The sequence below is a fragment of the Pseudorca crassidens genome, chromosome 21 (assembly GCF_039906515.1).
Source record: "Pseudorca crassidens isolate mPseCra1 chromosome 21, mPseCra1.hap1, whole genome shotgun sequence".
NCBI classification, from domain to species: domain Eukaryota; kingdom Metazoa; phylum Chordata; class Mammalia; order Artiodactyla; family Delphinidae; genus Pseudorca; species Pseudorca crassidens.
Genome location: NC_090316.1, coordinates 13723812 through 13746213, shown reverse-complemented (window position 1 = coordinate 13746213; position 22402 = coordinate 13723812). Strand labels below are relative to the sequence as shown.

Below are 22402 nucleotides of genomic sequence, written 5' to 3'. Positions count from 1 at the left end.
CCACATGCCACATGGCGGGACAAAAAACAAAACTAAGAAAGATTATGTGTAAAGGGTAGAGACTAATCATGTATGTGTGGTACTCTTCTTCACCCTCATCCTCGTCATGGGCCATTTGGCTCCACGAGGTTCTTGGGTTCCAGAACAGCTTAAGGCAGTGTCCTACCTGCAGGTCAGTCAAGGACGTATCTGTTCATTCATTCAAATGGATTAGAAATTTGTCGTTAATTTACCACTTCTTCAATCAATTTGTGTAGCCCCCCAAGTCCTATTCCTTTCCTCTTAGATTTAGGCACTCCTGACCTGTGAGAGAGACTGTAGGGGCCGTTCTGAGGATGTTGCTTAAATGAATTACGAGAATCATGAGATCGCTTAACAGTGTAGGTAACTGATAGAAAAGGAGAAGCAGTGAGTACGCTTTACTAATTTACTGCTTCAGCAAATATTTATTGGGCATCCATTATTTGCTAGTCTTTCTACTGCTTTCTGGAATCCTGGTGATGAAGAAATTAGGCATGGCTCTTTCGAGCCAATAGGGTAGAATGAACAGTTACATAAAGGATTGTGATATATATTATATATATATATATATAATATATATATAATTGTGCTAAGTTTTTATAGGGGAAAAAGTACAAGGTATCATGAGAATGTAGAACAGAAGACTCTAACTTAGTTTGAAAGATATCAGAAAGTCTCCTTGAGAGACATTTCTGATGGGAGTGGGGAGAGAGAAGGACATTTCTATTCCTGATGCAGGGAAGAGGAAAAGCAGAGAGGGCTGTCGGTGCAAAGGAAGCAAGACTGAGGTCTGAGAGGTGAGGAGAAAAATCAGATAATTTTGGCATTTTTAGGGTTCTTGACTTTGTCGTAGAAGCCTAGGAAACCACTGGAGGGTTTTTAAGTACATCAGTTATAAAATTTCCATTTTGAAAATATCACAACTGGCTGTTGTGCAGAGAACGGAGAGCAAAAGGGATGTTGGGTGCCTACAGGGAAGTTGGGGCTCCAAGTGGGATGAGGATGTGGGCTCACTCTAGAGAGGGAGCAGGAGGGATGAAGAGAAGCAAGAGGATTCGAGATGGTTTTGGAGGCATCTCTTCATCTTGGTTATGAAGGGGGATTGCCTGTAAAGGGGGATGTAGAGGCTGACCCCTGGGTTTCTGGTACGAGCCCTTGTGTGCGCGTTAGGAAGGGGGTGGGGAATGCTGCAGAAGGAGGGTGAAGCTTACTGTGTTTTTGATCCGTCCAAATGGAAATGCCAAGTCAGCACTTGGATGGATGGAACTCAGAAAAAGGAGTCTGATTTGGATTTAGGAACGTGGGAGTTTTGGACAAGGACATGGTTATTTCTGTCCCCAGGGAATAGATACAGTTGCTTGAGGGAGAGTGGGTAAAGGGTGAGGAAAGGTGAGGAGAAGATGAAGCATGAAGAACAGCAACCTTTAATGGTGAGACAGAGGAGGGGCCAGAGGTGACAGGGAGGGAGAAACCAGAGAAGGGAAAGGAAGACTTAGCAAGGAATCAGGATGGAAGAAGTGGTCAGCTGTGTCCCTAGAAAAATAATTTCGGAAGGTGGGGAAGGGAGAGCCTGCCCAGAGCAGCACTTCCTGAGTGCTGACTGCTGCCAAACGCTTTGCATTTTATTATTTCTTATTTTTAAGAATTGATTGGAGTATAGTTGATTTACAATGTTGTTAGTTTCATGTGTACAGCAAAGTGAATCAGTTACACGTATACATCTATCCACTCTTTTTTAGATTCTTTTCCCATATAGGTCATCACAGAGTATTGAGTAGAGTTCCTTGTGCTATACAGTAGGTCCTGATTAATCATCTACTTTATATATAGTAGTGTGTATTTGTCAATCCCGATCTCCCAGTTTATCTCCCCTGCCCCTGCTTTCCCCCATGGTAACCATAAGTTTGTTTTCTACATCTGTGACTATTTTTGTTTTGTAAATAAGTGCATTTGTACCATTTTTTGCATTTTAAAGTGCACCTAGTTTGTTAACAGCATGGAGGCTTTGTAAAGAGCTCTGGCCAAGTGCCAGGGGTGGGCTCCAGACAGGGGTGGGTTGAAGTACTCGTGGCCAGCTTCTGGGTTATCAGGACTGGCTTTCAGCAATATTTTTATTTATTTGAACCTAGGCAGCAGGAAGCCATTTTAAAAACGCAACCAGGACTTCCCTGGTGGTGCAGTGGTTAAGAATCTGCCTGCCAATGCAGGGGACACGGGTTCGAGCCCTGGCCCGGGAAGATCCCACATGCTGCGGAGTAACTAAGCCCGTGTGCCACAACTACTGAGCCTGCGAGCCACAACTCCTGAAGCTGGTGAGCCACAACTAGTGACGCCAGCGACCCACAACTACTGAAGCCAGTGAGCCACAACTACTGAGCCCGTGTGCTGCAAGTACTGAAGCCCACACGCCTAGAGCCCGTGCTCTGCAACAAGAGAAGCCACCGCAATGAGAAGTCCGCATACCACAAGGAAGAGTAGCCCCCGCTCGCCGCAACTAGAGAAAGACCACGTGCAGCAACAAAGACCCGACGTAGCCAAAAATAAATAATGAATAAATATATAAAAACGCGACCTTTTTTTGACATGGGGTTGGGAAGAACGACTATACTTGAAGGATCTAATAGGTAGTTTGTATAAAGATATGATTTTTTAAAAAATCATCAAATTGTTACGTATAGTGTAACTAAAGTGTTGCTGAAGGTCACCCTTTTATTAGTGTTTTTCCCCTTGGCTAAGAGTTCTGTGTACCATGTAAGCCGCTTCAGTGACAGATAATGGTTCAAATATTTCCTGACACGCTGACTTGAGAACTAACTACTGTCTCTCTACTAGGTACCTGGGTCCTATGGGAATTTAATGCTTAGTCACGTAAGAACTTGAGAAGTGACATTTGTCAATCTAATTTAAAAACATATTTGAGTCTAAAGGTCCTCGGACCATGTATTAGAGCTACCTCTATCTGAAGCTCTGACTGGGCATGTTATCGAGCGCCAGTCAGGAAATGCAAAGTTATTGTTCTGACAGTAACTGAATGCATTTCTCCTGCCCGTCTGTATACAGTCTTTTTACTGTCTAGTCGGCTGCTGAATTGATGCATTCATACCTGTATTTGCAGGAGGACTTGGAGCTACCATAGGAGGAATGGTTTTGAATTTCCTGTTTTCCTTTGTTTACTTTCTGTGCAATAATAGTGTTTTCGTGCAAGGATTTCTTTTGCACTGGGTTTGCCTGATTTTAATACAGCGTACGTAAGCTAAGAATCAGATTTATGAAGACTGTGCCTTTATAGATCAAAAGGAATGGAGGAAGGGATGAAAAGGAAATCTCCAAAAAAATAGGAAGAACAGCTCTGAAACCTTTGACCTCAGCAGCATCCCCCTTGGTCTAATTCACCCCGTAGAACCACACGTGGGTTTTTGGACCGAATGTTCTGATCTTGGACAAACAGGTGGCTTGCAAGCAGGGTTTGTACATTAGAGTATACAGATCCCTGGGCTTAACTCCTGGAGCTGATAATTCATTTGGTCCAGGGTTTTGTCCTGAGACTCTGCGTTTTGGGAACTGTCTTCAGGCAATCTGGGGTCCCTAATGTGTTTTCAATGCGTAAAACTGAGGCTTTTCTGGAAAATCAGAAGCTGGGTAAGAAAAGAGAGGATTAGAACTGACTGAGTTTCTCGAATGTGCCAAACATTCTTCACATATTTTACCTCCTTTATTCCTGAACACCGTCTTGCGAGGTATATCACTCTATTCCAATTTTAACTCAAGATTCAAAGAGGTTTGCAGAACTTTAAAGGTCAGGCAGCTGCTGGGAGGCAGAACATCTTTTTGCATTCAGGTCATTTGATTTCCTCTGTTAGAACCATGACGAGGATTGGAGCAATGCAGTCGGGGAGAATTCTAGTGACGCCTTCCTTTGAGCAGGGCCATCTTACCCTCTCTGTCGTGGGGGGCACCCACGTTTGCTAGTGGACACTTTCCTATTTATCTTCAGAGAGTGTCCAGATGGGTGATTGGGTGGGGAGAACTGGATGCATTTTGAGGGTGTTGAAGTCAGATCCACTTGGGCAAAACCGTGTCTTCAACAGATGGCAACGAACAAGCCAGGTTATCCTGTTAAGAGTTGATATCGTTTCTCTAAAAGGTCTGTGCTAACAAGTGCGTGTCTGAATGAGCGGACACCACACATGGACATTAATCTTTCTCTGGGAAGGAAATGAGACCGGATGGGGTCCAAAAGGGACGATCTGGAGGCCGGCGTGGACTTAGCACCCAGCTTAAGGGTCAGGCCTTGCTCCCTGGACCTACCTCCATCGCTTGTGACCTTGGGAACATTCCTTGATGGTTCTAAACTTGATGCACAATGCAAATACTGTGTCTCTCTTAGAGATGAGGGAGTGTGGGCTGTGATAGTGTAGTTCGAGCACCTAGGTCATAGTAAGTGCCCTATTTATGCTAATTGGGAGAGTAAGGGGTAGTAGTCACCATGGAGCCTGATTGGAGGCAGGGAGGATGCAGTGTAGCTGGGGACACGGCAGGAAGTAGCAGCAGAGGCGGAAGTAAAGATGAACATCACCTGCGTGAGTGCTGTGCTCTCCATTCCCTTAACGAATTCCTGTTGTTTTAATCTGGGGCACCAAAGGTTCTTTAACAGGGTGCTCCTCCAAGGGTGACGTGTGGGTCAGCAGCCTGGACCAGCCTGGTGCTCATTAACACGGCAGATTGAGGAGTCCGCCCCAGATCTACCGCTCTCCGTGTATTTCTGATGCTCTCTGAGGGCTGAGCTGCACTGCTTCCCGAGGCAGCCTCCCTCCGTGTGAATCATGTTTGGGAAGTTGCTTGGCCACAGAGGAGCGGGTGTCCAGGCTCAGCTGTGCTGGCTCTGCAGCGAGGGTTCTTTCTGCAGGATGCTGTAGATGGTTGGCAGGTGAAAGACACTGAGTGTGAAGGGGAAAAAAGAAAGTCTTACCTAGAAAAGTTAAATGATAACATGCCCTATCCAGATGAACTCCGGGACTGGCACCAAGAATGAGTAATAATGGGACACCAAGTAAGGATGCTCTCAGAAGAGCAGCGGGTACCATGCGGGCAGACAAGATGGTGGAAAGGGGGTTGAGAGAGTGTGTCTGAGACTCTCCGGGGAGAAGAGTGGAGACTCCCTCACACTGAACCCTGATGGGGGCAGGTGCCCTCAGGGAGGGGAATTGCAATGGCTTTAATCCAAGAATGACTTTGAGGGACGCTTCCAACACATAGAGGAAGATCAACCTGCCAGACTCCACTTGCTCAGCTGGAGTGCACGATGGCTGCCCAGCCGTTTTAGGCTCTGGGCTTGGGGACGATTTCCCATCTTGCTGTGGGCTCTGTGGAACCGGGCCGAGAGTGGATTTTTTTGCATTTAGAACATCTTAGGGAATTGAGCAAGATGGAAACCAACCTTGGTAACGACAAAAAGCGGACATAATGCTGCTTTCTGTCTTCTCACTACAAATGATTAGAGGTTATTTGCTGTGCGCATTCTGTTCTAAGCTCTTCCTGTTTGTCATCTCACTGCATCCTGGTAATAATCCAGAGGTTGCCATCATTATACCCATTTTACCAGTGAAACTCTCCCAGTGCAGTTATGGTATTTGCCCAAGACACACAGCTAAGTGAGTGGTGAAGCTGGGATGCAGAACCAAATCAGTCTTGGTAGAAGGTTTCCTTGTATACTCAGTGCAGGTTTTCTCTACTTGGCTCCTAGAGAAAAATGAAAGGCACTGTGTGTGATGGCCATTATAATGTAACTAATGAAAGCAATAGTACGTATTCCCTGCCCTCCCTAATTCCACAGATACGTATTTATTGATCACTCGCTGCTCCTGGCGTGGTACAGTTGTTGTTAAGTGGGATATGGAGAAGTGTGAGGAATTTATAACCCAGCTGAGGAGAAAAGATAGGTGTACATTTAACCAGAATACAGGCATAACGTGTCACAAATGTGTCACACGTGTTTAGATCTATGAACTTCTCCCGGGAAGGAGAAAGCACCTCTTCTGGGGCAAACCAAAAAACAAAACAAACAAGCAACCTTTAGAGAGCATATTAATTAAGATAACGCTCTTCAGGTAAATGGGATTGTTTCATTTTATGTTTTCAGAGTGTGTTAAAAACCGTTTGTAGAAGCATGTTGCATATGTGTATCTTGAGTTGGAAAAATAATTAGAACAGGGAGTGTATCAATTAATACTAGACATTTGCCCCTTCCTTGGATAACTTCTGTATAACAAACACAGGCCCACCTGCCACTAGAGATAATAAAACTCTCACAAAAGAACCTCACCAAATGGGGGAGAAGTTATTACTATGTTCTTTTTGGGGGGGAATGAAAAAATGTATATCAACACTCTTCCTTGGAAGAAATGTAATTTCTGTTTTAGTAGGAGAAAATAAAATAATACCGTGGCTTCAGTGCTGTTATCAGAAAACATGCCTTTGTTTTTATCTTGAGGTAAGGTCTTTTTCATATCCTGTTGGGAGTCTGTAGTAACATAGTTATTTTCGATGATACTGTTTGGCCATCATTCTTTGAAGTTCATGTCTCTGGTCTCATTCTTAACTGTTTTTACATGTTTTATTACTAACGTTTAATAGCGACCACCCATTAAAACTATTGCAGTACCTAAGTATATTGTAAATTTATCTGACGTGTTATTGCTTCTGGATTAGAAGATGGAAAATAATTACAATTCTTCTTCTTGTTGTAATGCTATTATGATGATGATTTACTATTTCCCCAGTTTATGTGATTTGGTTCTTTTCTTCATTTGTATGTTTATTTGCTGGATAGAATATTTGCCTACTTACATTTAAAAGGAATAAACTCTCAGAGCTGTTGATATGAGAAGTCCTTTTACAATGCCATGTTAATCTGTTTAGCTCCCAGACATTTCTTAGCAGATCAAAGGAATTTCCTGTCCACTCCTAGAGGTCTGGCTGACTTTTATTTATCTTAATGAAGGTTCTTCAGCTTACCTGGGTCTGGTCTTGGCCTTAAGTGAATTAGTGAACCAGAATCTTGGAAATGGAATATAAGTAACATTGCATTAACTTCTAAATTTTTATCCTCATAACTCAGCAGGCGCTACCTAAGGTAGTTGCTGTAGTGTGAGGGCAAACTTACGTCTGCAGAGCCTGTAGTTGGCAATATTTTAGGGAAGTATGGGTCTTTCATGCCATTCGTTTCAAATGCATCCGTAACACTTTGTAGATATGTAGGGATGAAACAAATGCTTCTCCAACTAATCACCCAACCAAGCAGCCTGTTCACCCCTGGATCATTGATAACTATTGATAGTTTATAGCATATGACTTTACACAGTCATTAATTCAATATGTTCTGACCTTTACTAAGCAGTGTCCTAAGGATGTCCACTGTTTTAAATCCTCAGCAAAGTGTTAAAAGCCCACAAAGTCTTCAGAGCACTACTTACAATCTCCATATTCATAGTCATTTTTTTTTCCCAGTAAATATGCTTTGAGCACTTATTATGAGCCAGACACTCGGATGCATTGCTGAATAAGAACCTTACCCTTATGGCGCAGATTCGTATTTTACAATCTGTCGGCTCAGCGGTCTCGGAAAGCCATCTTTTCCCAAAGTAGTTTGTGAAATCAGAAGGAAAAAAGGTCATCTTGGGGTTTAACCTGAGTTCTTGTCTTTTTCTGACCACACGATGGGCTTTAAGGAGAAGAGGGAATGACCAGAGAATACCTTCCGAGAGCAAATGACTTTTCCAACACAGGACGTGGGCTGGCGCTTCCAGGGTAAATGAAGCCATCAAGTTAAGTTGGGCAGTTGGTGGAGGGGGCAGTTCATTTGTGGTCAGGGGGGAGGTTTCCAGATTTTCACAAGCTCAGGAGCCCTGTGGCATTTGAACACTTTTCACCTTAATTTTAAAATAATGATAATTTTAAAAACCTGTATAGGTTGATATTTCACAGCTAACTGAAAATGAGCTGTCCTCCAAAACAATGCATTCGTCTCCGTGAATGAAGGGCTCCTGAAAATGTCATGAGAAGGCTGTCATGGGCTTAGGGCTTGTAGTTTCCAGCCTTGTTTCAAAAAGACAAAACAAATGTTGCAGCCTTTGCATTTTCAATGCCTATCGGTTCCACCTGCTACCCTGCATTCCTGGGTTCCTGTTTGTCCATTTCTAGGTCTCATTTGGTCTGCAGATGGTTTTAATGTGCTGGATCCAGGTGATGTGATACAGATGCAGTGATGGATAAATGAATGAGTAAGTAAATAAAGAAATGAAAAAAAGTCAGGTTCTCCATCTTTTAGGGCCTCGTCCAGCTAACTTTGTAGTAGGCGCTGGTGGAGCGTCTCTGCGTGTCTATTTCCTACGTGTCTAATGGCATGAGGTAACTGCGAGTCTTCCTTAGTTAGACTTCGTTATCATTACTGGGATGGAATGAATTCGAGAATGATAGAAACAGTTGTAGGTCAGAGGAATGAAATCCAGAATTCGTTGCTGGGAAGGGGGAAGAGAAAATAAGGGAATCCTTTGGGTTCCTCTTCCCACTATCCTCCTCACAAGTTCCTCCCATGTTAGGAGGAGTTGGTCGGATGATTGATTCAGGCTGTCATTCATGGGGCCCTGTGTCCTTCTGGGCCGTGTTTCCCTGTCTGTGGCCAAGTGTGAAAGGGCTTGTGTTCCCAGGGACTCCTTGCCTGTTATGCGTGGCAGGCCCCCCGGCCTTCCCTGCGCACAGCGTGGGTGGGACCCTCCCAGAACCCCAGCGCAATGCTCGGGGGTCTGTGTCAGCGCTCAGTGAGGTTGGTTTGCTGCAGGGCTGTGGGCGTGCTCCAGGGTAGATGGACTGGAGAAAGTAGGAAACTTCAGGGAGACTTTGTGGCTACGCTTTGTACCCAGACACTGTTTACCAAAGGAGTTCTGGATTTCGAAGTCATCAAAAAAATTAAACTTGTCCACCTATCTGTAAAAATGATGCCAGTTATTGTGTTCATGCCCCTCAGCAGGGAACCCCAAGAGAGGAAGGAAGGTGTGAAGGGCAGGACGCAGAATCAATACCCTTCCTCCCACCTTCAAGCCACTAGCACAGTCCAGAGAGGATCCAGTATTACTACCATCACTGTTTGGTACCCATTATGCAGTTAGCTCTGGATGATGGTGTCCATGTGCTTATTTTCCTGGTTAGGTTGCAGGTGGGAGATTGAAGGTTACACATCTGTGGGTCTCCAGCAGCACCTAGTAGAGTGTTTTAAAGCATGACTTACTGCCCTTTTTTTTTTTTTTCCTCCAAATGTGAAATACTTTTATGTGGCACCTTGTCTAGTTAGGAGCAGGGCTTTCATGGGGCAGAGGGCACAGATGTGTGTAATTTTCGGGCAGGTGTGTAGGTTGTACCACACTTTGAGTAGGTGAGGGACTCGCCAAAGTACAGCTCTGCTTCCTCTGGTGGGTGGCTTTCTCCTCCCAATCTTCCCCTTCTTTTCTGTTTTTTGGAGATGGAAATCAGAGGAGTGAGCTGCAGGTTGAGATGATGGGAAGAAAACGAGAAAGCAAAGAGAACGGGTAGATGTTTTCAACTTTATTTCATTCAAAACTCAAAGTCTGATTAGGAGAATGTGACCTTGCCCTGTAAAATAATTATCAAGATTCTCTGGTTGATCGGCTCAAAGAAAAGAGAGGCAGGGAGAAATGCTCTACTCTTTTGCAGTGTAGTAGACGTTTGTCGTTTTTGACCTAACTTCTCCCTGACCACCCTCGTTGCTCAGAGCCCGCTTCCTTCCTTCTCCCGCAGAGAGAAGCAGCACTAATCCCCCCGCAGTCAAGGCCTCTCACTCCTGGGAATTCCCTTACGGGGAACAAGCAATCAGTTAACTCACGGTACTTTTCCACTCTAAGATTTGTTGGGTTCCTTTGAAAAAGAGATGATTTAAATGAGTGGTGAAGGAATTAACTGTGTGTAGGGACGTCCTCCAGCCATCCCTGGGAACACACGTCCAGCGTGGGGAAAGGTGGAAAATGTGTGAGAGAAGGTATAATGGATAGTGAAAGTTTGTTAAGAAGTTGGCTGGGAAGTTTTCCAGAGCCAGGTGGAAGGATTGTTTTACGAGCTCATTAAGATTTCAGGAACTTAAGATTTAAGTTCAGGAAGAATCCTGCGATAGTCTTCTGGAACTTTCATCTTTAACCTCTAAAACAGCAGTTAGTATACATTATATTTTAATTCAAGTTAATATTAGAGTGAGAAAAAAATTAACTGTTTTAGTAGATTCTTTGTGCCCAGTCGAGAGACCCCAAAGGAGGATGCAACCACCTGGAGAGGGAAATGGTGGTTGAATTGCACATTCAGGCGTGGCAGTTGCTAACATCTTCAGGAGAGGGAAAAAGAACACACCACAGTCAACTGGCAAAACTTAATAGGTGAGGAATTAATCAAGGTCAGAGACTCTGCTTGGGACTGGGGTGGAGAAAGAAAGTATGGGTGATGACCAGTGTGTTTATAGTCTCATTGGGAAGTATCTGGGCCTTGGAAAATAACTACACTGCAAGATTATTTTTGGCAAAATGTCAAATGATCAAGTCATGGATAAATGATAGAAGTATTCAGAGGAGGTGGAGCTCATTTTTACCTGGAAGGCTCAGAATAAGCTTTCTTGAGGGTGGTTAGGTTGGTGGTGGACCCATAAATGGCAGGGGGCGGCAGCCAAAGAGAAACCAGAGCTGGGCAGTAGTTAAGTGGTAAAAACAGATTTTATTCAGGACGTTTGCAGCAGGGAAAAGAGACCTCAGTATTGAACTGGACTCAGTTCTGAGTACAGCATGGGCAAGTGGTGAGTGTGGATTTATGGCCAAGCAAGTAGCAGGGTGGAGGCAGTGGATGGGAAATGACTAAGAGGAATCATGGGGTAATAGGGATTCTGGCTAAAATGACCAAAAAGGATTCTTGCCGAAGACAGGCCAGGGTGATCAGACATCACCTGGGGGTGCAGTGGAGGATACAGAACCAATCAGATACCGAGGGGAGGAGAGTTCTTGTTCAACTGACTTAGAAGGGTTCGTGATAAAACTAGGTTTTACAAAGAACCGCACAGATGGACCTCGGAGAAGGATCAGGAGGCTGACTGAAGTTTGGTTAAGCAAAGAAACTTAGTAACACACAGAGAGGAACAGATGTGAATGGTTGGACACTTTCTATATCTGCAGTGGTCCTGAGACTTAGAACAGTTCTGTAAGAAAGCTCTGTTACCCCCATTTTATAATAAGGAAACACAGGCTCAGAAAATATAAATAGGTGACCCAGACTTCCTCATCCATGAATATAGTCAAAGTCAGAGCTGGATTTTAAACCCAGGGCCTCTTCCAACACCAGCTCGCCTTTATGCCATTCTGTAGGGTGACGTGGTCTGGAGCCGGAGAGCTAACGCTTTGCACCCAGGACTCTTGGTGCTGACCTGTGTTTGAAAATCAACGATTACTATGGTCGATCTTTATTAAATCTTTTAAGTTCTCAGTCAATATAGAAAAGCATAGGTTTTCTTTCTTTTGTAAACTTTAATTCTTGTGGTTTTGTTGTATTACCTTGCCGTCGTCCTGGATGCATTAATGAAGAGGTGTGATGTGACCCAGGGCTCCCATCTGTTTAATTCTGCTAGTTTGCTCCATTTTCAGATGAGTTCTCTTTGCTGCGGGAGCAACATCAGCGCGTGGATGATGCTGAAAGGAATTTCTGTTCCACCTTTAGTGCCACCTTAGGGACCCCCATCCCCCAGATAATTTTCTTATCGTCCTTTTGCTCTTTGGGTACGCTGCCACGTTGTTTGCAATGGAAATATAGTTTTGAAATGTGCCTCCTATTGTGTTTCTATAGAAAGAGAGCCTCTTCTGGAGGCTCTGGAGCCCTTCAGAAGGGCTTTAATTACTGCATTAATTGCAAACTTCGGGACAAATTGGGCCCAGTAGTAGCAGGCTATTGGGCAGATTCCTGGGCTGCTTTAAAGAAAGTGTTGAAAGCCTTTTGGATGTGAGAGGCCAGGATTAAGAGAAGGAGGTGGATACACGTGGGAGGTACTGTTTTTCTTCAGGCTATGAGCTTTGCATTAAAAAAAAAAAATCTCTGTAACGTGCATTTCCAGGAAGGTGTCAAATGACTCACTGCTCCAGGCCTCCAGCAGTTCCTACCTTGAGCTGGATTGGAGGACGGTGGGGAGATGGTCTAAATGTTGTAGAATAGAACTTCTCTGAAAAATAGGTGGCTGGGGAAAAAAATTCTCCTGGTGTGGTCCTTTTAATATGGTAATCCTTGAAATGCTCATTTTTTATTCTGAAGCAAAAAAAAAAAAGGAAAAGAAAAAAAGGCCAGTAATTTCCTTCTCTGGCAGAACACTCGCTAGTATGTTTCCTTCACGTTCAGTTTCTCTGGTGGTTGGCTTATGGGCAAATTACCACGATGTGAGTATGGGTTTGGGAACTGCTAGAAGATTCTGTAAGTTGGTTTTTATGACATTTACCTTGGTCTCTTTCCCTGGGAAAATAACTGATTAAATACCGAGGTGACTAGATGGAATTGAATTCCATGCCTCAGTGATTCATTCAGAATGGTGTCTTCTAACAGGCTTTCGAGAGGAAATTACCACATGTGTCATTTCTGGCAGGACTAGGAGGTTTCAGATTCAAAACCATAAGTGGCAGTCACACGTTTCCCTGGTTTACAAGATTTTCCCGCTTAAGGTGTGTCAAGCACTTCTCTGAAGCTCATTTAATCCTCACAACAGCCCTGTGGGGTTTGGGACTATCATTAACCCCATTGGCAAATGAAAGCACTGAGACTTAGAGAGTCCAAGTGGAAAGATCAGGCTGTTTGGCTGTAGGGTCAACTTATTCTAGCCTAGCACTCTAGAAGACGTTCATCGTCATTGACACGTGCTTAGTATTGTTCTTCTCTCCCCCAAAGGCACACGCACTCTATCCATCCATCCACCCACCCATGTAGCTAGCTAGCTACCTATACCTATCTAACAAGTATTTATTCAACAGTGTTCTGGAAACAAGATCAGGAATGATGATGTGAGGAAAGACCCCATCCCTACATTTGAGGAGCTCCCAATCTTGTATGGAAGCCAATAAGGTACTTGAGGATGGAACTCTGACCCACGCCTGGGAGGGCTCACTCATCACTTCATTATTTTAACAAAGCACTGAGCTAGTAGATGCCAGCACGGTTGACAAGTAGGTGATGCTCCCTATCCTTGGTCGTTCCAGTCTAGTTAGGGGAGATGGACAGGTAGACAGCTTGGTGAGTTAATTACTATGATGCCAAGTCAGGAGGGATCCAGCATTTGTAACCGTGCAAGGCACAGATCCAGGAGAGGAACTGCACCGTGATTTGGTCTGCCTGGAGAGCAGAGTGTAAATGGAGAAGAGGTGGGAGGTGAGGCTGGAGAGGTCCTGGGAAGGGCTGGGAGTTCACAGCGTTGTCTACTCTCTTAGGGACCCTAGACTCTATCCGGACAATGAGAACAGTGCTTTGTGCCCGGCACTAAGGTCTCAGGTCGCTCTAACGGAAAAGTAGAAAAGCAGAACTGGAGTGTAACCTAAAATTAAGCAGTGATAAGATACAGCACATTTCAGAAGATTGGAAATCACTGCTCTTATTTATAGTTTATAGCTGTTTCCTTACCAGAGACAGACTGTGAGGGAGTCTGGATCCTACGTCTATTTCTGGGATATTGGTTCAGCAATAAAGATGTTTTTGGAAAGGAAAAAGTGGGGGGGTTTAGAAATTTAAAAAAAATCAACACACATCAAATTAATTTCTGATTCTTCCATTGAGAGAATGATCACATTTCAAAGTTGTAATAGGGGGCTGAGACTTAGATAAGGGATGGGTGGATTTTGACATTTCTTTATAACCAGGTCGTGAGAACATTACAAAGCTACCAGAGTTTATACTTTCCAGAATTAAAAGGAATGGAGTAGAGTTGGATAATGGGTTGTGGAACCTCTTAGGCTTGGATCATTCGTTCCTTTAGATCCCAAATTGGCAGTAACTAAAAGTTATTTCAATTTTATGTCTGCTCAGTGGCTGAAATGAAGTGGGTTAATTGATGTGGTTTTGCTTTTTGGGGAGGAATGCCCTAGTCACAGAAATCCCTGAAGCTCCTAGGCCTTCCTTATAGCTCCCCAGACATTTTTTCAGGCTAAGTAGTCAGGGAGAGAGGTACTTCCTTGTCTCAGACTCCCTTCTTCCTGTGTCCGAATGGACAGTGGACCAAGAGTGCTAGTTAGAAGCATGAGTCTCATTTCAGTCGATTGTGTAATTCAGTGGATCAGAAAGTATTGTGTCCTCAACCCAAAATAGAGGATTAGGAAATTGTAGCCTGGATATTTGGAATGAAGTGCTGGAGAAAGATGTGGGTAGGTGTGGAGGCCTGGCTTTCTGGCATGCATCCCTAAAGCCCTTTGATCTTTTGCCTCAATGCTTCACCTCCAGAGTAGGTGTGTGAACGTTAAGCTACTGTGAAAATACTTGTTTCATACAACTTTATATACACAGACCCTGGTGTAGTGTGCGGCATACAGTAGGAGTTCAGTAATTGTGAATGAATGAATGATGTCATCAGCTTATATAACAGTTTGGCTGTACTATGTGTAACAAAGCTACTCCAGGAATGAGGAGTGTTGGCATAACACATGCATTATAGAAAGGAACATTTTAGGTATGTATTAGAGAAATTCAGGACGAAGACACTTCTGTGCATCTAGTTCGTCTTTATTTCTTCCTACCACCCTCCCTCAGCCAGCCTGCAGCATTTTGCCTCTTAAAGCTCTACAAGTCATTGAAAAAGGTTTTTCATGTTTTTTTAGGACAAAAAATTGACTAAAAGCAATCCATCCAGCATTGAGTCCTTACTTACTGAAGTCAGTATTGCTCTGTTCTGATTCCTTTCTTACCCACTGTTTTTGTTCACTGGCCGATTCCATCAAATCCCTGTCCAGTCCTCCTGAGCTCCTAGGCTGCAGGCCTTTTCATCCTTCTTACCCTGCCTGAAGCAGGCTTTATTCCTTCCGTCAAAAATCATTAGTGAATCTTGCATTGCCATTACCTCGTTTTAAAATAGGTATTTCATCCAGCTGCAACATATATGTGCCTGAAATCAGGAAGATATCAAAAGGTGACTAACAGGAAATGTGATTATTGGCAGAAATGTTCTGTTGAACAAGCTTAGAACTATCATTCTACTTATTTATAAGATAGAAAATGTACCTTTTCGTCAAGATGGGCAGATCAGGAGCTCCCCAGGTGTGGTTTCCTATGAATGTTTACCAAGCTTAGCCAAAGTTACTTTTTGTTACTTGGTGTTGAGTTAGAATCTCCCTGGTCCTGGTAGGTGGTGGTGTTGGGCATGGCATGGGATGAGGGGGCAGTGAGGACAGTGCCACCAAAAACATACATACAGTGGAATATTACTCAGCCATAAAAAGGAATGAAATTGGGTCATTTGTAGAGACGTGGATGGATCTAGAGACTGTCATACAGAGTGAAGTAAGTCAGAAAGAGAAAAACAGATATCGTATATTAACGCATATATGTGGAACCTAGGAAAATGGTACAGATGAACTGGTTTGCAGGGCAGAAATAGAGACACAGACGTAGAGAACAAACGTATGGACAACAAGGGGGGAAAGTGGTGGGGGAGGGGTGGTGGGATGAATTGGGAGATTGGGATTGACATATATACAGTAATATGTATAAAATGGATAACTAATAGGAACCTGCTGTATAAAAAAATAAAATTCTAAAATTCAAAAGAAAAAAACCAACGAACATGGGCACCAGGTTTTTAACTCTCTTTCATTTTAACTTGAGTTTTGAAGGGTATTTTCTACTACAACCCTTGCCTTTGAACTTTTTATGTGACCTCCTGGGGATGGCAGTGTTGTGGAAGCTCACTAATCTTTCCTGCAGTGAGAAGAGGTGACAGGTTACCAGGGAAAAATAAGAGATCAAAGACTTTTTAATTTTGTTTGTTTTTTAAGCACCTGCTTCTTCATACATGCAATTGTCCAAAATGTCAGGTAGGGAGATTGGACTTTTACATACCTGACACTCTTACCAGGGAGAAGAGAATCAGTATAAGCACGATTATTTGCTAGATTAGTTTCTGAAGGATGTATATGTATTTTGGGTTTCACTCTTAGTTTCGTTCTAAGTCTTTTCTCCGCTAAAGGCAGAGTTGAAGCAAACACAAGTCAAACTTTTTTTCTAACTAGTAAACTTAAAACGAATGACTTCGGTAACTTAATTTAGAAGTTTTGTGAAAAATTCTTAGAATGCAGTGATGGCATCATGAGAGGAGCAAAGGAAACAAAAAGCTGCTGACTTTCTTGTGGAAGAGAAGTAAGAATTTCATGAGATGGAGGTGTTAACAGCCTACCATTCATTTTACCAGAGGATAAAACCAGTGTCACTAGCAAAGAGATATGTACCAGGCTATGGCTTCCTGATTTGAGGAACAGTTCTCAATAGCAGAAAATAGAAGTGTTCTCAGACATATGTTAGGTCTCTCACAATCCATCAGAAATAAAAAAAAAAAAGATAGCAGTATGGAGATGAAAGAGAAGGAGAGAGAAAAAAGATTGACTGTCAAAATGTTACACGCAAGAATGCATTGAATGTCACTATTATAAGAGGTCTTACTGTAATTACATCTCCGATCTATTTGGATTTTCTTGTCTTAAATTCTTTTCAGTTGTCAGTTTGGGAAATGTCTCCTGTCGAGGTGTTTTTTCCCTTCCTTGTTAAATTTCAGCACAGCATCATTCACCAAAACTGGGTAAGGTAGTGCTGGGAATGTTTTCTACCTCAGCAAGAACCATAGATCATTGAAGCTGGCAGATTTTGTCTTTCTATTTCTACGGAGAGAAAGCATCAGACGCCAGCCTAGTAGTAGACAAACCATTAGATCAATATTCCAAGATCTAGAGTGTTCTGCTATTGATTTGCATTATTTATCCCATTTTAAAAAGTGACAAAATTATTCAACAAACATGGAACGCAGAGAGTTGCCCTGAAGCTGTGGTTGTGATAAAGGCTGTGGATAAAAGACATCTGTCAGGTTAACAATCTGGACTGGTTTAAGCATTTGGATTTCCAAGGTTCTGTGCAAGAGCTGCTAGCTCATGATTTAGGACCCACGCACAGGAGAATTCAGGCTGCATTAATATAAAAATATGACTTGCAGCACTGGAGATGTGGCTTCAGAGGAAATGATGACTTAATGCTTGTGATCTGTAAGAATGTTGGTGTTTTGGGTCAAATAACCTATGCATTTTCTCAAGGGAAGTAGGTTTGGGGAACAAAGGCAGTAATTAAACTGAACATACCAACAAGGAAAAAATAATTTCACTGTTATGATGACTCATTTAGTTGGCAGCTTCAGGTAATGAGGTGCTCTGGCTTGATCTTCCTGAGAGCAGAAGCATATCCCTTTAAATGATTAAGCATGTTATCTTCATCAATCTTTGAAGAAAATATTTCCAAGGTACCTTATATATTCTCTTTTGTCAGTAGTATCCTTGACAATTTTTAGGACTAGAGACATAGTTGTTGTTTTTTTTTAAAGAGTTTAAAGAAATATTTGATCTTTGAAAATCATGTTACATCATTGGTCCCCAGTGTTTTCATCTACAGTATATGAGGTTTGGGTTAGATGATCATCAGGGTTCCTTCCATCTCTAATATTCTCTTAAGTAAAGGGCTCTTGTGCACAATAAAATTTAAAACATAAGAATCATCGAGGGGGCTTTTTAAAAATGCAGATTCTTAGGTAACGTTGTTGGAGGTTCTGATTCAGTTGGTTTGAGTGAGGCAAGAACCTATATCATAAATATGCACCCATGGCCATTTTGACGACCTCGTTTTGAGAAACTGATTCTCTTTCCAGCCTCAGATAACAGATGTCATAACCCTTGTTGGCCACCAGGGTACCGTTGCTGCCCTGCCCTCAGTGGTGTGAAGTTGTAAGGGGCTGACCAGACCCAGAGGCCTGTGCTTTGATAGTTTGCCTCTGATCCCATCCTCAGTATTAACTGTCACTTAGTTAATGTAGCTGCTGAGGAAAACCAGATAATCGAGCTTAAAATTAGGTGCCCTGCATTTGTACCTACGAGTCATTAAGTTTTAATCTCAGGCCGGGTTGGGGCGAGGGGAGAACTTCCATTTTCTCCTGTAGTCTAAAGTGCATAAATGAGCCATGGCTATCTTAGACCCTGTTTGGAGATCTCTTACTCTTTCTCCATGTTCTTTGTCATTCCTAAGAGTCAAGTTTCTGGAAGGACGACATCAGGGTAAGTGGCAGATTTCTGTGTAAATATGTTAACATTTCATAGTGAGATTTGGGGTCAGGGCTGTCCCTGACTTCTCTTTTAAATTTCTTTATTTTTTAAACAGTTTTATTGATGTACAGTTCCCGTGCCATATAGTTGACTCTTTTGAAGTATGTACAGTTCAGTAGTTTTTAGTGAAATCTGTGAACTTATAGAGTTGTATGCACCCATCATGTAATCTAATTTTTGAACATTTCCATCACCCTCCAAAAGAAACCTTGTGCCTATTTGAATCACTCTCATTCCCACCCCCAGACCCATTCGACCGATAATTTACTTCTTACCTCTATAGATTTGCCTTTTCTAGACATTTCATATAAATGGGATCACACAGTATGTGGTCTTGTGTGTCTAGCTTCTTTTACTTAGCGTAATGTTTTTGAGATTATGCAGTAGCATGTATCATATTGCCAAAGAATATTCTATAGTATGCATATACTGCATTTTATTTATCCATCCACCAATTAATGGACGTTTGGTTTGTTTCCACTTTTTCGGTGCTCTGGCTGATGTATGCATGTAGTTTTAATTTCACTTGGGTGGTTACCTAGGGGTAATTACCTGGGTCCTATGATGAATCAGTGTTTCAAAGCAGCAGTTTCAAATTTTACAATTCCACCAGCAATGCATGAGGGTTCCAGTTTCTCCATATCCTTGACAACACTTGTTATTATTGGCTACAAGTCCTTTATTGGATATATGATTTTCAAATATTTTTTCCTAGTTCATGGCATTTTTTTAATGGTGTCTTTTGAAATGCATTATTTTTTTTATCTGAATGAAGCCCAGCTTATTGTTTTCTTTTATCAATATACTTTTTGGTGTCATATCTAAGAAATCTTCGCCTGACCCAACATCAGTGTCTTGATGCTTACCTAAAATCTTGTAGGCTTTGTGCAATAGGAAGTGACCAGTGACACCTACTATTTAGTGCCTTGTTTAAACAGATTAAAGATGAATATTTACGTTTGTGGCCTGAACCTACTCTAATGAAAGCTTGCCAACAGTTATCCTAAAGTCTTGAAGGTCGCCACAGCCAGACTGGACTCATCCATCGCCATGCCATGGCCTTCTTAGCATCTTTTCCTCATCTTAGTGTCTGCCGGCAGCAGAGGAGGGAGAACATAGGTCTTTAATTTACCTTTTTGTACTGTGAGGTAGCACTGTGCCCTCCTTACTCTTTCAGAGCCTTAGGTAGAGGACCCTACCCTGAGGTGCCACTGGAGGAACACAGCCCGTATCTTTTTATAGGCTTTAGAGTGAGATATCAGGACAGTAGCTCACTATCAGGCAACAAAAAACCAAACAAAAAACCACCCACTCCCTTAGGGTTTTGTCATAAGAATATGCTGGTTGCAGCCTCTGTAGGTGACACCAGGCGTCCCTGAGAGCATCTGATAGACTCGATACTTCTCCCCAATCCTGTCGTGTCTCTCCTGCTTTCCTAAAGTACTAAGTAGTTTGTGTCCACTTTCAGTTCTAGATTTTTCCCACTGAGTTTAGACTGGGAGAAACATTATCACATCCCAGCTTCATGAATGCCTGATTATCACTTGGAACTTTTTGTCTCTTGAGCCTAGAAGGTATCTCTTGTTTATAAATAACACTGGACATTAATATGCACCATAAACTTAAATATAGTGCACATCTAGTAACAGCTTGTACAACATGTGATACTCCCCAAAGTAGTCATGACACTTTATAATTGAAAAAGTGAGTTATGGGCTTCCCTGGTGGCGCAGTGGTTGAGAGTCCGCCTGCCGATGCAGGGGATGCGGGTTCATACCCCGGTCCGGGGGGATCCCACATGCCACGGAGCGGCTGGGCCCGTGAGCCATGGCCGCTGAGCCTGTGCGTCCGGAGCCTGTGCTCCGCAACGGGAGAGGCCACAACAGTGAGAGGCCTGTGTACTGCAAAAAAAAAAAAAAAAAAAAAAAGTGAGTTATAATTGACCAAATGCTTTCACAAATGTGATCCCATTTGATCCTCACATCTGTGAGGAATTAGTGCTCCTTTATTTTAATAAATTAATTTTATTTATTTATTTTTGGCTGCATTGGGTCATCCTTGCTGCGCGTGGGCTTTCTCTAGTTGCAGCGAGCGTGGGCTACTCTTCGTTGCGGTGCGCGGGCCTCATTGCGGTGGCTTCTCTTGTTGTGGAGCACGGGCTCTAGGCGCACGGGCTCAGTAGTTGTGGCGCACGGGCTTAGTTGCTCCGCGGCATGTGGGATCTTCCTGGACCAGGGCTCAAACCTGTGTCTCCTGCATTGGCAGGCGATTCCTAACCACTGTGCCACCAGGGAAGTCCCTACTGCTCCTTTTTTATGGATGAAGAAAATGTCTGGACTTCCCCACGGATTCGAGCCCTGGTCCGGGAAGATCCCACATGCCGCGGAGCAGCTAAGCCCGTGCGCCACAACTACTGAGCCCGCGAGCCACAACTGCTGAAGCCCGCGCGCCTAGAGCGCGTGCTCTGCAACAAGAGAAGCCACCGCAATGAGAAGCCTGCGCACCACAACGAAGAATAGCCCCCGCTTGCGGCAACTAGAGAAAGCCCACGCACAGCAACGATTACCCAATGCAGCCAAAAATAAAATATAAACAAGCAAACAAAAAAAGACTTGTCAGAAGTCATTTATCCCCAAATATAGGATTTCTAACACCAAATTTGATGCCTTTCATGTAGCATTATGCTTCCTCTCCAGAGTAATAAAACTGAATTTTTGTAATTTTAAGAATATTAGACATGCCATGTTATATTAGACCTATGGTTAATCTATAAGCAGTCATTTACATTTTGAATGAAATCTGTAGACAACGATATATTCACTTTTTAGGACTTATTTCCTTCTCAAGCTTCTATTTCTTGCTACAAAGTAAAACGTTTTGTTTCCTGTTAGAGGAGTTCTAGGCATTGTCAGTGGGTAAGGTTTGTGGTGGTAGCCAGAGTACGGAGATCCTGAACGTGGGGACATCCTTTTGCCACTAAATTTATGCTGTGCCCGAAGCTGGTTTGTATAGTTTTAGGCTGTTTGAGGTCCCAGGAAGACTCTTTGCCCGCCCAGGGAGCAAGAGGCCCAAGAAAATTTCCATGTGACTTTAGCTTGACCCCATTTACTGGACGATTCATCCCTCCTTTCCTTAATTCCACGCCAATTTTCTTCACCTAGGTTTTCTCCTTTTCCCAGGACCATTCTTATCGTGATCTCTTGCTCTCTTTGTTTCACCACGTGTGGCTTAGGACCGTAGTTCTCCAAGTGTGGGCCCTTGAGCAGAAACATCAGTTTGTTAGAAATAGAAATTCGGAACCCACAAAATCTGCTTAGTCAGAAACTCGAGGGGATGGGGCCCAGCAGTCTGTCTTTGACACACCTTCCAGGTGATTCTGATGCACGCTCAAGTTTGAGAACCACTGGTGCAGTAGTTAATTTTTTTAGCATTCCTTTAACCCTTCAAAGTGATTTATGAATTTCATCTGACTTACCACCCTTTAGGATAGCATTTTTCTCGCAGTGCTTTGCTTTTGGCCAAAATAAAGGTTTCCGTGGTCAGCTGGCATGGAAAGACTACATTCTTACGCATACTCACTCTGTGCCCCCCATACCCTACTCCCAAAGTAGGTAAGGATTCTGAGGTCAGTTGCCAGGTTTCAAATTTTACCTCTATCACGTAGTAGCTACGATTACCTGCCACCTACTTACCTTAGTGATCTTTGGGCAAGTTACTTTCCTCTCTGAGCCTTTACTGTCTAGCTTGTAAACTTATGGGATAAAATGGTAATTACTTCTGTAGGAAGTTGTGAAGACTAAACAAAGTAATGCACATACAGTGACTCAGGTGGTGTTTGGCACGTGGAGAGCTTCCTTGAATGTTACGGATCATACTGGCTCTGACCCTTGTCATTGCCAGGACTGTGCTAAATAAATAAATAACTCTCCTTTGGTTATCTCTGGCGCTTGGCATTTCACTGCTCGTTTCTA

The 22402-nt window shown here is 43.0% G+C and overlaps 1 protein-coding gene across 1 annotated transcript in view; it reads left to right on the top strand.

Moving 5' to 3' along the window:
• NRG1 (neuregulin 1) overlaps window positions 1-22402 on the top strand; it is a 1014644-nt gene that overhangs the window by 13851 nt on the left and 978391 nt on the right. The window lies entirely within an intron of this gene.